Source organism: Heterocephalus glaber, unplaced genomic scaffold, assembly GCF_053883595.1.
Source record: "Heterocephalus glaber isolate CG9 unplaced genomic scaffold, H.glaber_assembly_v1.0 deba00001481, whole genome shotgun sequence".
Classification (NCBI taxonomy): domain Eukaryota; kingdom Metazoa; phylum Chordata; class Mammalia; order Rodentia; family Bathyergidae; genus Heterocephalus; species Heterocephalus glaber.
Genome location: NW_028258317.1, coordinates 25,463,244 through 25,479,218, shown reverse-complemented (window position 1 = coordinate 25,479,218; position 15,975 = coordinate 25,463,244). Strand labels below are relative to the sequence as shown.

The window sequence follows — 15,975 nt, the reverse complement described above, 5'->3', positions numbered from 1 at the left end:
TTCTTGCTTCCAGTACTCTGCAGGATAGCTGATGAGAGAAATCACAACTCTCAGCAGTATCCAATAATATTTCAAGTTCTACTGTTAAATTTAATGGACATTTTGGCATTCAAATTACTTTATATTCATCTAATTTCATACCTCAAATGCTTTGATGTCTATAGTCTTTGGAAAATAATTTTTATAAGTGATATACATATGTAATCAAAGTAAATGGATTAAATGTAAGATCATGAAAAAGGTTTCAAATCACTATGTTCTGCAAAAGAGCTACAAACTAAACTGATGCTCTTTTTAGGATAGCATTATACCATCTTGATACTGATGCTAAAAATTCTTTAAGGCCAAAAAATTCAGTGAACTAATTGTAAGCATTCAAATGAGAAGAGACTATTTTCTTCAAAAGAGGTACCTACTGCCTTGTGAGAATTTTTATATACACCCTAAGGCTAAAATACTAGAAATATTTAAGCAATTTTCCTGCCCACAAAACCACATACTTTCAACCATTTAACAGTCATAAATCCTTCAAATAAACTAAGGATTAAAAAAAGACGTGATCATTTCCTATTAAAGTTTATACAGTATTATTTCCAGTCAACATACTGGGCACATACGTGCTTATTTTATATCAAAACTTCACTACTCCAAACACAAAAACAGGGATTACAAAATTATATGACTTTGGTATTAAGACATCTGAGAGATTTATAATTAGCATATCTCCATTCTTTTTACACTTCTTTGCTATCTAAAATCACCTACTCAGATACTGTCTTTTCAACAAAATGACTGGCAGATCCCAAGGAGGACATCAACCATTCTTCTTGACAATCCAGGAACAGAATTAAAGAACTCTACAAGGAATAAAGTTAAAAAGTGCTACCTCAAGTCTTCCAGTCAACTTAAGATTTTTACCTACTCAGAATATTAACCAAGTATCACCCTTTAAAGAAAAGGATGAGGATGTTCACTTTTACACATCCTCTGCTGGCACTTAACTGTCTACATATATGCATCTAAATTCTCTCCAAAAAGTATTGAAATATCACATGGTACCCAATTAATACATATAATTTTGGAATTTTTCTGTATCAGTTAAAAATAAATTTAATTAAAATTTACAAAAAATGACTTCAACAACATATATCAACAATAAAAGATGGACCTATGTAATACCCTAAGAAAGATACAAACATACCACCTCTATGTATGCCAGCTGGCAATGTATAATCTACATTATGAGGAATTATCAGAAAAATCCAAAATGGAAATGAGTTAACACTCTAGTTAGTGGAGATTGATATCAATGTTATGAAAGACAGAAGTGGCTGGGATATAGCTTAGTGGCAGAATACTTGCTTAGTCTGTGCAGGGCCCTGAATTTAATCCCCAAAACTTAAAAAAAAATAACGCCAAAAGACAAAGAGCTGTGGAAATATTCCAGATTAAAGGAGGCTAAACAGTCATGACAAGTAAAGGTTATAACTAACCTGAGACCACCGAGCTGGAGGGGAAAATGTTATAAAGGACATTACTGAATTAAAAGACAAACTGAAATACTTGGATAATAGATGAAAGTATTTTATCAATGTTAAATTTCCTTAAGTTGATATTTATGGTTGTATCACAGAGTATCGCTATCCTTTGGAAAAATACAATGACGCATTCAAGGACAAAGTGACATGATGTATATAACTTAGCCTCAAAAAAATACACATTATACATATAAAAAATGTGCAAATGGGATAAAAGTTTTAAAATAGGTAAATTTAGATTAAGACTATGTAATGTTTCTTGTAGTAGTCTTATTCATGCAACACTGTAATAAGTATACAACTATTTCCAAATATAATTTTTAGGTAATATTAATGTAATAAAATCTGGTCCAGACTCCTTAAAAACTCTTCAAATAAAATCAGACTCCTCTATAAAAACCATCTGCTGTCAAAACAATTTATATGCATGACCAATGTGAATTTATATAAAATTCTATTTTATCTTAAATTTGGTTTGAGGAGGCTGTGGAAGATACCAAAAAGAAAAGTATATGTATTGCCAAAGCAAGCACCAAACAGAATTTTAGTTAGTAGATAAAGTATACCACCCTGTGGCTGGAAAGTGAAAAGCTGGATGTTTTTACATTAGTATTATTTGAAATAAAACAAAAACAACCAGCAATCATTTTTAATCATTTAAAATTTTAAAACTCAATACTAGGTTATTTTTCTAAGATGTAGGCTTTACAACTAAAATGATCACATAGGTCCAGAATTCTCCAATGTATAGATCTCCATTAAACATCATGAAAGCCAAGATATTTACAAAAAGGGGAATATTTTAAAGTGTAAGAAAACAACATATACAGGCCTTTTTATTCCTAGTTTTAAGAAAATAAGCTTACTCTGAGATGATAAAATATAGCAGAATTAGGAAAACTAAAATAATTATAATTTATATTTAAATATTTCTATCAGATATTTTAAAACTAAGTAATAATTTTATAACAAACAACTAGTGAAAAGAGGAGCGAGGAAGAGGAAAAGATTGCCAAAGCCAGTTTGGATTAAAAATCCTGTAATGATCTTTGTATTCCTTTCCACTTAAAACAAAAAAAAAAATCCATTTTTATTCTTCTAACTCTGTTCTCTCATCTGCAGTACAGTATTCTTTAAAGAATCTTGAATTATAAAGGAAAAAAATTATTCTACATTTATCCCTAAATTTAAGTTCTCAAATCAACATCAGTCCAACTTTTTCTTTTACGCAAATACAGTTGGCTATCTATCTCTTTTTACAGCTCCATGTATTTTTTTTTAAATCAAGTGATACACTGGGAAGATCTGTGAAACTTAAGAACAACCCATGTGCCAAGTGAGGTGGCACAGGCCTGCAATCCCTATTACCAGTTGCATATACTTGGGCAACTTGGTAAGGCTGTCTCAAAATAAAAAATATACAAAGGCTGGAAATGTAGTGCTGTGGTAGAGAGCTACTGGGCTAAATTCCCAGTAGTGCAAAAAAGAACAATCACACTTGGGAATTAATAAAGCTTTAAAAGATATTTCTAAATCGAGGATGTTATGGCTTGTGTCTTACATGTCTCTCCAAAGCCTCCTGCGGTCATAGATGGGCTTTTCAGAGGTGGCTGGATCTAGGGTGTGTGATGCTAGAATTAAGTGTTTCATGCTGAGATTAAGGGTATGTGGTTACTAAATTAGTCCACTGATTGGTCTGGCATAGTTCTGGGTGTGGATAATGGGAAGGCCCTTCCTGGGTGTGAGTGCTATGCACCCTAAGGGCAAGTAGCCTGAATACAATATAAAGGCTCAGAAAGAATCTGTCACATGCTGCTGTTGCTTCTGCTGCTGCTGCTGCTGCTGCTTGCAACTTAGCCAAGAACTTTCTCATCTGCAATGTCCATCTGCCATGCCACTCTTCCTTGGAGCTAGCCAATTATGGACTGAAATCTCTACAAACTCTGAGCCAAATAAATAAACCTTTTCTCCCTTAACTTGTGGGTGTCAGGTATCTTGCCTTGGCAATGAGAAAAGTAACCAAGATAGAGGAGGAAGATCTATTTCTTCTCCAAATGAAAAGGAAAGTATCTCAACAAAAGGATAAAGAGGACCAAGCCAGTCTTATTCTCTTCATTCTGCCACAAGTCCAACGACAAAGAATTAGGTAAACTGGTGTAACAAAAGGTATGACCCTAGATTCTCTCCACACTTCTGAGAGTGAAAAAAGTAAGAAGGCGAATCAGGCTAGCCTATCTTTCTACTATTAAAAATACGATACAAGCCTGCCTCACAGGCGCAAGGTCCTGAGTTCGATCCCTGGTACCAAAGAAAAAGAAAAAAAAATGATTGCAAAAATAAGATACAAGCTGTGTGCAGTGGCACACACTTTTATCTGAGCTACACAGAAGCTAAGGGAGGAGGATCCCAAGGACAGCCTGGGCAACTTAACAGGACTCTGTCAAAATAAAATAGACTATAAACATAATAAGAATAGAACAGAACAGAACAGAACAGAACAGAATGAAATAAAGGGGCTGGGGATGTAGCTCAGTGATGGAGTACTTCCCTGGCATGAGAGGCCGAGATAACTGTCCAAAACATCTGATCCACCAATTCATTTCTAGTCACTTATCTTTCATATATACTCACCAAAAAAAAAAAAAATCAAGATTTTACATATACAGATATACATACATACATACAGATTAATTATACTAACAAACGACAGTAAATAATTTAAAATGTCCATTAACAGACTGTTTATGTTCAGCTACATCAAACAGTGGAATAAGTATACAACTATATATAGGAAGCCTTACACAAAAGGCATAAGGAAAAAATTAAATAGAAAAAAGTATAAAACAGCTCGGTATGCTACCATTCATGTGAGAAAATATATATACACATATAAATTTATGAATGTATGGAATATTTCTGAGAGGATACACATTTATTGTGGTTGTTCATAGAAAAAAATGCTGGGAAATGGCAAAAGGAGAGATTCTCACTATATCCTTTTTAAAACTTCTGTAATATATGCATGTATTTACATGCAAATAAATACTGCATTTCCCCAAAAAGAAGACCAAGTCTCATTAACTTTTGCTCCAAAAGGGCAACAGGGCTTATTTTCAGGGGATGTCTTATTCTTTCACATACAACAATCTATATTTATTCATGTACAAAATCCTACATTTACTCAAATATAGTCATGTCCTCCTCTTCTGGAACATGATCACAACTCTCCAAACCCTTTATTCTGGCCTGAATTTCTTGCAACTCTGTTTCCTGTGGAACCACTGGCCCCAATCTCTCATGTCCAACAACAGAGCTCTCCTTAAATGAACACTTCTTGTCCATGTAGCCTTCTCCTAGTGCATCGGCAACACACCTGTCAATGGTTTTATCCAATGCATTCCTCACCCAACTCACAACCTCTTGCAGGTTAGGCTTCACAAAGTTGTCATTATATAAGTGTTAACTGAAGACTTAGGAGACAGGAGTAGCAACAAAAAATGATGACAGTGATGGTCTACACAAAAGCAACAAAAAACTGTGGGCCCAAAAATTTAGAAAATGTTTATTTTCACATGAGTACATTAAGTATGTCTGTTACAACACATGATATACTGAACTATAAAGATTCATATTAGACATCACCATATCTGTTCATTTTCAAGTGTGCACATTATTCGTCCATTGGGTCTATATTCCAACTTCTTTGAGCAGTAAGTCTCAAATTCATCTGTTTAAATAGGCATTTATTTCTCATCCAAAGGTGCCCACTTGGGTATTTACAAATACTTAATTATACTTTATAGTATTAGTTAAGTATTAATGTCAATAATATGTATTTATATGTAATTAAGTTAATGTTATTTTATAATTCAGTACATCAATACATATTAAATGTGTCTGTGTGACTGACGATCTTAACTGGGACTTATTTTCAGGGTAGGGCTTGTATTAGGAACATCATGAAAAAAAAAAATCACACTAGGGTTTATTTTCCAGTTAGGTCTAATTTTCTGGGAAATGTGGTAAGATGTTAAAAAGGAGACACTAGATATATGAAGACAAATATTCACCCTGATGTGGGTATAACATTTTTGAATGGAAGGATAGACAAGAAATGTTCACAGTGGTTGCTTTTGAAGCTGGGGAGCTTCATGGACCACCTCTACCACTATTACCTCCACCCTCACCACCCCCACACACACACACCAGGTCTGTGGGTTGAATTCAGACAGACTATGAATTTGCATGAGACATTTGTTTCCTACAGCTGCTGCAACAAATTACAACCACCACAACAAAAATTTATTCTCAGTTCTAGAAGCCAAAAGTCCCCATCAGTATCATTAAGCCAAAATCAATGTATCAGCAGGGCCATACTCTCTCCCAATACTTTAGGAAAGACTGTTACTTTGCCTTTTCAGCATTGATAGCTACACTCCTTTTATTCCTAGGTTCATAATCCCTCCCTCCATCTCCAAAGTCAACAGTAAAACATCTCTCCTGATTCTGCTTTCCTACGTTTTATCATGTAATTGTCTACGTCAGAAAGCCCTTCTGCTCACTCCCCCACAAAGATACATTTAGGGCCTACCTGGATAACCCTGAAAAATCTCTCCAACTCAACGTAAGACACATCTGCTAAACCCCTTTTTGCTGATATACTAGTATATACAGATTCCCGGGACTAGAATGTAGATAGCTTTGAGGGGTTTTACTCAACCTACCATAGATGGAGAAAAATTATATCTGCATTTTCACTAAAATCTAAGTGAAATTAATCATTTTCTTCAGTATCTGTGATTCTGACACCAATAGAAATCAAAGATATCTTTCCACAATACAATTGCCATACATATCCAAAATAATGAGTATATTTATCTCTACTTTAAAATTATGAGTTATTAGAACTGCCATGTCGTATTAATATATTAATAATTACACATATTTTTATGGTGTGAAATATTTTATCAACCACTTCAAAAATTGATTTTGTGATTAACCTATAAATTAAAAATTTTTAAACATTATTCTGAGAAAGGACCTTCAGTAGCGGTGGCAAATCTATGGTATGATGCCACAGCAGGCTGTTTTAATTGAAAGTTCTACAAGGTTCATTATCACTGACCTATAGGCTTCACTAGACTTCCCAAAAAGGATCTTTGGCACACAGGAAACTTACAAATACTGCTTTGGAGAAGAAAACAAAAAGATAGAAGACATATGGAGTGAGGAAGGGAAATGAAATACAAAGGGTTTGGGGGTTATTTGGTTGCTTTGTTTTGAGACAAAGTCTCAATATATAGTTCAGGCTGGCCTCAAACTCACAGCAATCTTCCTCCCTCAGCCTCCTGAGTGCTGGGATTACATAGCATTGCTAAGTAGGGTTCAGCAACTGATAAGTGGTCATACAACTCTAGTTGCTGCTCTCAATAAGAAAACTTAGCAAGTCAGAGGAATAGTCCAATAATTCACAAGAATAAACATTTTACTGCAAAACAATCATCAAACACCCTACATTTATGCACTGTTTTGTTGTATCTTCTCTAAAGTACCTATCCTGACTAGAAACAACTTGTTTTGAAAGGTGGACTAACATATAAATTATTTAAGAAACATTAATTATTAACTACACTAATTCAGTATAACTAGTAACCAGTTCCTTTTAAGTATTAACCAGTAACTAGGTGAAACCAACTTGCTGTTTTTAACCATATTATGTTTTACAACACTCACATTTTAGATTTTTAAAACAACTTAAAAGGAAGTTTTAAAATAACTTACAAAGAACTGTCCACTTTACAAAACAAATCCCTACAAATTCTATTAGGCACATAAATATTCTAGTAAGAATAAACTGGTTCAATTTGATTTGTTTTTCTAAGTCTAAGGCCTATTTTGGAGTACCTTATCTTCTAAAAAATTATTTTAAATTAGAATTTGATAGCTAATTTAGAACAATCCCTTCCTCTACTAAGAAAGTAGCAACAGCTAGGAATAACAGTTCCAAACATTCATATACAACCTATTTTGTACTATAACTTCAAAATCTGGATTTTTAAAATATTTTTATCTTCTAAAACTGTGATATTGTCTCAATACTGCTTGTTATCTACAGGGAAACACTTCATTTCCAAAGACATTGCTCTCAATATCATTCAATAAAAGCATATTCATTTAAAATTCATAAAAAGATATGCAGAGAGCAATTCTAAAACATAGCTAAGATTTCCCTAAAGTGTATGTACTTTTATTCTTTACATATAAAGACCTTGATCCTGATTATTTCATTACATTCTTCAAGACTTAAATTTCATTATAAGCACATTCTTTCGAGCATAATCATCCAACATTTTAGGCCAAATAACTGTTCTCATTTAAGTGCCATTTCAACTACAATAAAGCTTCTTTGCCAACCCATTTGTAAATAGAGATGGCACTCTTAATTCCAGACCTCCATATTATCTTATTTTCTTAAAAGGGGTGGTTTTGTTAAGAAATTTATCTTCATCTGTAGCTTTTAAAAGTCTTGTCACAATTTCTAAGAGTTTTAAAACAATGCAAAATTACAGATTAACTAAAGTTTTTAAGACTATCTGCAATACAATATAAATTAGTTCAATTGCTTCCCTAAGGTGACATACCATCCCATTTTTAAAAATCAAGATAGAAACCACGGAGGATATACAAGGAGTGATGGAAAACTACAGTGAATATTTAATGTCTAAAAATGTATTACAGTAACAAATACATTGCCAATCTGCCTTAATGAACTCCCCCTTTGCTTTGAACATACTTATTCCATTGTTCTTACCACTTTCTGAATCAGTTTTGGAAGTCCTTTCTGATGAGTGTCTTTAAGAGGTTTGATCAAAACTATGGTGAATGCTGCTGTCAAGTGCCATGCAAAAGAAAGGCAAGCTTACTAAAAACATAATGGTGTGTCCGCATCTACCTCATCCACCAGATCTGGCACCATGCGCCTTCTGGCTCTTCCCCAAAATCAAAATGACCACAAAAGTAAACGTTTTGAATAGATTTAGGAGCACTGAGGCAGCCACAACAGCACAACTAGACACTGTGAAGAGGACTTCCAGAAATGCTTCAGAAAGTAGCAATGAGATAAGTGGTCCAAAGCAAGGGTATTTTGAGGCAAATTAATGGCAATGTGTCTTTTACTGTAAAAAAGCATTTTTTTTTTTCCGTACTGGGGATCGAACTCAGGACCTTGCACTTGGGAGGCAGGCAGTGGCACCACTGAGCTAAATTCCCGGCCCCCAAAAATTTTTTAATTGAAGCATTCACCAAATTTTCAATCATACTCTATCTTCATGTTTCTTAAATCTCATTCCCATTCAAATTTTTAAGTTAAAATCATTACTAATTCCAAGTTTCAAACAAACACACTGTTAAAAACAATTTGTAACTACTGCTTTTCTGTTATTTTGGGTAGTAAAAAAGGACTATTTTAAGGTATAAGTAAGCGTATAATCTTTCAAACAACAGTAGACATCAGAGAAGTGTGGAGAAAAAACATGCATCTGAAAGCTGACTTTAGAGGAGAAAATTTGAACGTATAAAGATGGCAATGTGAGGAGATAATGTAAAACTTTAAAGATAATTTTAGAAATTTAATAACTTGTATATAAACATTTGTGTTTACTTTTATATCTTAAAATCTTTAATAGGTTATAAGACAACTAATATACACAGGGCATATGAAATATCATACACACATATACATGAGCCGCTTATTGAAAAATACCAGATTACGGCATTTTAGACAATTCTATTAATTAATTAACAATTAATGTTGATTCCTTTCTTATTAAAACTATAATAAAGGAGCATAGGCTGCCTATCAAAAGAAAACACCAAATTTTTCATGTAGTTTTAATAACAGATTGCTTAATCTAGACCTTAAAATAATTTTTGTTCATTAAAATTGAGATTAAAAAGTAAAATGTATGCCCCAGGCAATAAAAAGCTAACAAACTGATGCAATTATTCCCAAAGCCTTTATGTATTTTATATATATAATATATATACATATCTGGCCTTTATATATTTTCCTTTCAATCAGTCTAATCAGTCTGATTTTACAGACATTTTCTACATTAAATATTCAGGAACTATTCTGTAGCACACTGAAATACGTCATACAAAGAGTAGCAGCACTAGTGCCACATAATTTTTTGCCCTCCTAGGTAAAGGCACTTTATCTGATTTTTCAAGCAACTCAGAAATCCAGATTTTGGTGTACTGCTTTTGTGTTTTTAAATACTGGAAATCATTCCAAACAATTTAAAACATTTAGATCAAAAATGCCTCTATGGATAGCTTTAGGCAACCAATCTGTAGCTTCAGCTTACTGTCTAGGTTTTAATCAAGTACACTGCATTAGCCATCAGTTGTCCCTGTAACAACTCATAATTCAGTAGCTTAAAATAAAATAAATTTATTCTCAAATAGTTTGAGGTCCTAAACCTGAACTGGGTCTTAGAGAACCAGAATCAAGGTAGAGATAGTACTGCATTCCTCTTAGAGGCTCTGAGAGAAAATCCATTTCCTCAGGGGTTTTTTAAATAAAATTTATTGGTACATTTTCCATTTCCTCATTGTTTCCACCTCCATAAGGGCCACCTATATGCTTCAGTTTATGGCTCCTTCCTCCACTTTCAAAGCACATCACCCCCCATTTCTGCTTCCATCCCCAAATCCAGTTTCACTTAAGATTGTTATCTCTTGCTTGCCAAGTCCATGTGCTCAACTTATGATGAGATTGCTTCCCAATAACCCCATTGTAAGCTTAAAATATTTTAAATCAAAAAGGTATTTAATACACCTGATTTACCAAACATCAGAGGTTAGTCTACCTTAAACATGCCAATCCACTTTTGTTAGCCAACACTTGAACAAAATTATCTACAAGGAAAGCCTGTTTTTCTTAGTAATTTTATTTTTTAACTGATACATATAATAGGGTACTATATGTTTCCATATACATACACATACTGTAATATTTAAATCGGGTTAAATGGGCCATGGATTTAGCTCAGTAGTTTTGCTGCCTGCTGCTCAAGCAAAAGGACCCAAGTTCGATCCCCGGTAACAAAAAAAAATGAAGGGTACTAAATCCGATTAAATACATCTACATCCTCAAACACCTACCACTTCTTTGAAGTAAAAACACTCAGAATCTTTTCATCTAGCTTTTTGAAATACACAGTACATAACTGTTATCCACTGTCACCCTACTACACAACACCACACTTCTTACTCCTATTTAACTGCAACTTAGTGACCCCTGATAAACCTTTCTCCATCTGTCTCTCCCCATTTTATGATAAAGTGTTAAACAGCTTGTATAATTTCTTGACTACTGTACTGAAAGTGGAAACCAGAACGCTCCTGCACTACAATAAAATGAAAGCACTGTTAATTCCAGATCTTCTGTCTAGTTACTGACTTTAGGACATTTTAACATTCAAAGATTTTTAACACAAATATATACTTTTATGGTTTCTGGGCTTTTAGTCTTATTTAAAAATCATACCCTTCTACCCCCACCATAGATTATAAAAGTACTATACTCTATTTTCTCAAGTTGTTATTTTTTTTCTCCTAGTAGTTTTATGTTTTCCATATTTCCTGTTAAATGCATTTCAAAGTATATCATAAGATTTTTTGTTGTTGCTGTTGCAGTACTGAAGACTGAACACAGTGTTTTGTGCGTGCTAGGCAGGGACTGTACCTTCAAGCTACATTCCAGTCCTTTTTATTTATTTTTATTTTGAAACAAGTTCTCACTAAGTTGCCCAGCTGGCTTTGAATTTGCAATTCTCCTGCCTCAACCTCCCAAGAAGCTGGGACTAAAGGAATGTACCATCACACCTAGCCACAGTTTTTACACTCATTATAAATAGGGTATTTGCCAAGCACGGTGGTGCACACATAGCTCAACTACTTGGGAAGCTGAGACAGAAGGATCCCTTGGGCCCATGAGTTCAAGATCAGCATGGGGAATACAGTGAGACCTCATCTCAAAAATACTATTGTTACTAAGAGAATATTTTTCCAATTCCCTTTCTAAGTGTTTATGGTAAAAGACAGATTTTTTTAATACACATCTTGTATACAATCTATCTTATCAAATTCTAGTCTTTTTTTAAAACTATAGTCTCTTAGTTATGCTAGGTTTATAACTTCATAAATTAGAAAAACACTTTTATTTCTTTTCTACAGTTTATCAGCTTAGTCTACTAGAACCTCTCAAAAACTTGAAAATTAATGGCCATAACAGGCTTCCTATCTAATTTCACATTTTAATTCACTATGTAGGTACTAGTGAAGCTTTAGATGCATCAAAAGTGAAAAATAAAACTATCATATGACCCAGCAATCCCACTTCAGAGTATATACACAAAGAAAATGAAATCCACACTTCATGGAGATATCTGCACTTCCATACTCATTACAGCCTTTCTCCCAATAACCAAGATATGAAGACAACCTATGTGTCCATTGATGAATGAAGAGATAAACATGGATTATTCAGCTTTTAAAAGTGAGAGCCTTCAAGAACATCTTGGATGAAACTGGAGGACATTATATCATGTAAAATAAGCCAGATACAGACAGAAAAGTAAAGTATGATCTCAATTATATGTGTAACCTTGAAAAAAAATTGAAACAGTAAAATGATGATGGTGGGGTGAACCAAAGGGTACAAAGTTGCAATTGTGTCGGATTAGTAAGTGTGAAGAAATAATACACAGCACAAGGACAATTAATATGGTATTGTATACCTTGAGTAAGAAGGTGCCTTTGTGTGATAAGAGCATCTAAAATTTGTGTGCTCTTACAGCATAAAACCATCTACTCTACTCGAGGTGATGAATAATTTGCTTGACTGTACTTGTCATTTCACAGTGTGTATCAAAATATGCTGTACACTTTATCTACAACAAAAATGATGCCTGAACATTACCAAAAAACTTTTTAGAATCTGTTTATATGTAATTTTTCTCTAATTTATTGATATGAAGTATGCTAACAGATTTTGTAATTAAGTGTCCTTATAAATTCCTGGAGTAAATCGTTCGTGGACAACAGAATAGTAATACTCACTTGTTATGTTGCTGGATCCTAAATGCTAATATTTTATAATTTTTACATCTACATGTCTATATTCACAAGTGAGAGGGCCAATAATCCCCCATACAGTGTTCCTTGGTACTACTGATAAGACTTTTGGTATTAAAACCATGTAGGAATCATAAAGTAAACTGAAGATCTTTCCATATTTTCCTAGCAACTGGACTATTTTAAAACTCTCAGTTCCTCATACTAGGATGCCCATACCATACTTTTCTAATGAAAATATGTACTTCAGCATGATACCTGACTATGTGTCTCAGTAGCTATGCTGAGGGAATAGAGGAAGCAATCTTTTCATTCACCTACTTGGTATGACTAACAGCAAGATGTATGCAAGTGTGTCAAAGTATAAACAGGTGAGTTTTACCCATATTATGTGCCGTGTTACATTTTGTGTATTTACAATTTATTAAACATTTTCTTTTGATATTTCTTGTAATATTAGCCCAACTCAGCACAATATTGCATGAAAATCCACTTTTACAATTTTGGGAGGAAGTTGAAACTGAGTCATCAGGTGACTTGGCTACCATGATGACTTGGATCATCTAAGCCAAAGAAGTCAGTAATATATGACAGATAAGTATAGACTGAAGATTTTGATTCAAATGAGGAAGAAAACAGTAATGTAAATAATCTTTTACTACTCAAAATGTTACAAAATGGTCCTGTATACCGAACAATCCAACATTAGAAGTAAATCAGAAAAAGTTATTAGGTTCTTTCATTTAACGTTTTTTTTTGGTACCAGGGATCAAACTCGGGTCCTTGCACTTGCACAGCAGGCGGCGAAACCACTGAGCTAAATCCCCGGCCCGAGTTATTAGGTTTTTTGCGAGAGTGAAACCCCTTGGACAGAGTGCCAACACAGCGATTCAATGTTGGAAATTGTTTGTAACAGATGATATGCTATAAGTTATTTTGAAAGACACTAATAATGAAATTCAAAAAAACATTCTATAGGCATCAATATAATACTCAAAAATACATTTATGATGATATCTCATTATCTCAACTAAAAACCTTCATAGCAGGACTTTACCATTCTGGTTTTTTCCCCAGGTACCAGGGATCGAACTCAGGACCTTGCATTTGTAAGGCAAACATGGTGCCACTGAGCTAAATCCCCAGCTGGACTTTACCCTTCTAATTGTCAGAATCTAAAGCATGTACGGAGAAGTGATAGATGTGGCATTGAGATTTTTAGAATGACACTCAAGAGATTGGGTTTCCTTCAAAATTGCCTACAATTTGATGACAAAAAGGCCCATCAACAAAGAAAAAAATCCGACAGTTTGACTATTAGCTCATTTTTTCAAAGCTTTGTTTCAAACTGTCACCCAATTTACACACAGACCAAGACAATTCATGAATAATTTGCATCATTTTCTGGTTGTTGACACTTTTGGTAAAATATGCCGAGTAAACCTTCCAAATATGGCAAAAAATATATGCTCTGATAAATGTGAAGACATTTTACACCCTGAATTTAGAACTTTACCCTAAACTCAGCCACCAGGACTTTATTCCTGCAGCAATAAACCATTTGACTTTGTGAACAGATTTGTTGCACCTATTTCAAAAAGTAACCCAAATGTTATATTTGATAGTTGGTTCAGGAGTTACCCATTGATGCTACATTTGCTAAAAGAAAACTGTTGATCAGCATGGGAACTATTCCCAAGAACAAAGTGGAGATTCCTGAAAAACTATTGCAAGTTCACAACAGAGAAATGTATAGTATAATCTTTAGATTTCAGAAAGACATACATTGGCCTCCCTCCTATATGGTAAAGAAAAGCAAAGGAGTATTGACAATGTCAACAGTTACACCATGATGCTAAGACTGACAGTGAGCCTGGCGTGGTGACACACACCTGTAATCCTAGCACTTGGGAGGCTGAGGCAGGAAAATCCTGTGAGTTCAAGATCAGCTTGTGCTACATGAGTTGAAGGCTACCCTGGACTGCACAGCGAGACCCTGTCTCAAACAAAGACTGATAGCGAATCTTCAACACAAATTAAGCCAGAAATGCTCACATTTTACAACAAAACAAAAGGTGGAATAGACGCTGTTGATGTTTTATGCACCAACTATGATGTCACTCCAAACCCAAAGTGTTGGCCAATGGTTGTGTTTTACTCAAACCTAAACATGTCATAGTTTATAAAGAAAATAACAAGCACAAAATATTACAGAGAAATTATCTTAGAGGATTGGGTCTGAAATGATAAATGATTAATTACAACAGAGGAAGAACAGTATGATCTGCCCAAAGAACTCCACAAAAGAATTCTGGAGCAGACTGGTGGACAGGTGAAGCATCACAAGAACCTCCCAAGAAAACAGGAAGACCAGCAAGATGCCGAGTGTGTCTACCAAAAAAGACAGTAAGACCAGCAACATGCCCAGTGCATCTACCAAAGAAGACAGGAAGACCAGCATCATGCCCAGTGTGTCTACTAAAGACAGGAAGACCAGCAACATGCCAAGTGCGTCTACCAAAGAAGACAGGAAGACCAGTATCGTGCCAAGTGCATCTACCAAAGAAGACAGAAAAACAAAGCACAGGTGCTATCAGTGGAAGTGATACTTGTGTATGGAACATGCTGTTCTCATGTGTGAAAACTGCCTTAGATATGATTATTGAAAGAAATATTATTTTTATGGTAGAGTTTTATTTGTATTTTTATTGTAGTTCACATAGGAATTTTTTTCTGCTGTTATTTTCTAGATTTAGAAAGCAAACAAACAGTTGATGTACAAAATGTTGATGTTTATTCTAAACAGTATATATTTGATATTTTATTTTCCTGCTAAGTGGACACTGTATACTATAATAGAAAGCTCCTGACAAAAGACAATGACAAGAGAGGTGACAAGCATGGCCTGCCGAACAGAAAAGGAAAGCTAAGCACATGTGCTGTCAGTGTAAGTGAGACCTGTGTATGGAACATGCTATTCTCACATGTGAAGACTGCCTTAGGTGTGACAATTGAAGCAAAGATTATTTCTGTGTAGAGTTTTGTTTGTAATTTCATTGTAGTTCACACAGGAATTTATGCTATTTTTTAGATCTTTGTAAATAGGTAAAGTTGTTGAAAATGTTGATATTTATTCTAAACATTCATTACATGTTAAAAAATTAATATTTTATTTTATTTTCCTAAGTACACTTATTTAATAACTCATAAAATTAAAATTAATAATTCATCAGTAGAAATATTTCTAAAAAATAAACATGGGCATTATACATCTGCCATAATGCACCTTTCAAAA

At 34.1% G+C, this 15,975-nt stretch overlaps 1 protein-coding gene across 2 annotated transcripts in view; it reads right to left on the bottom strand.

Annotated features, from left to right (window-relative positions):
- Caap1 (caspase activity and apoptosis inhibitor 1) overlaps nucleotides 1-15,975 on the bottom strand; it is a 46,619-nt gene that overhangs the window by 22,985 nt on the left and 7,659 nt on the right. The window lies entirely within an intron of this gene.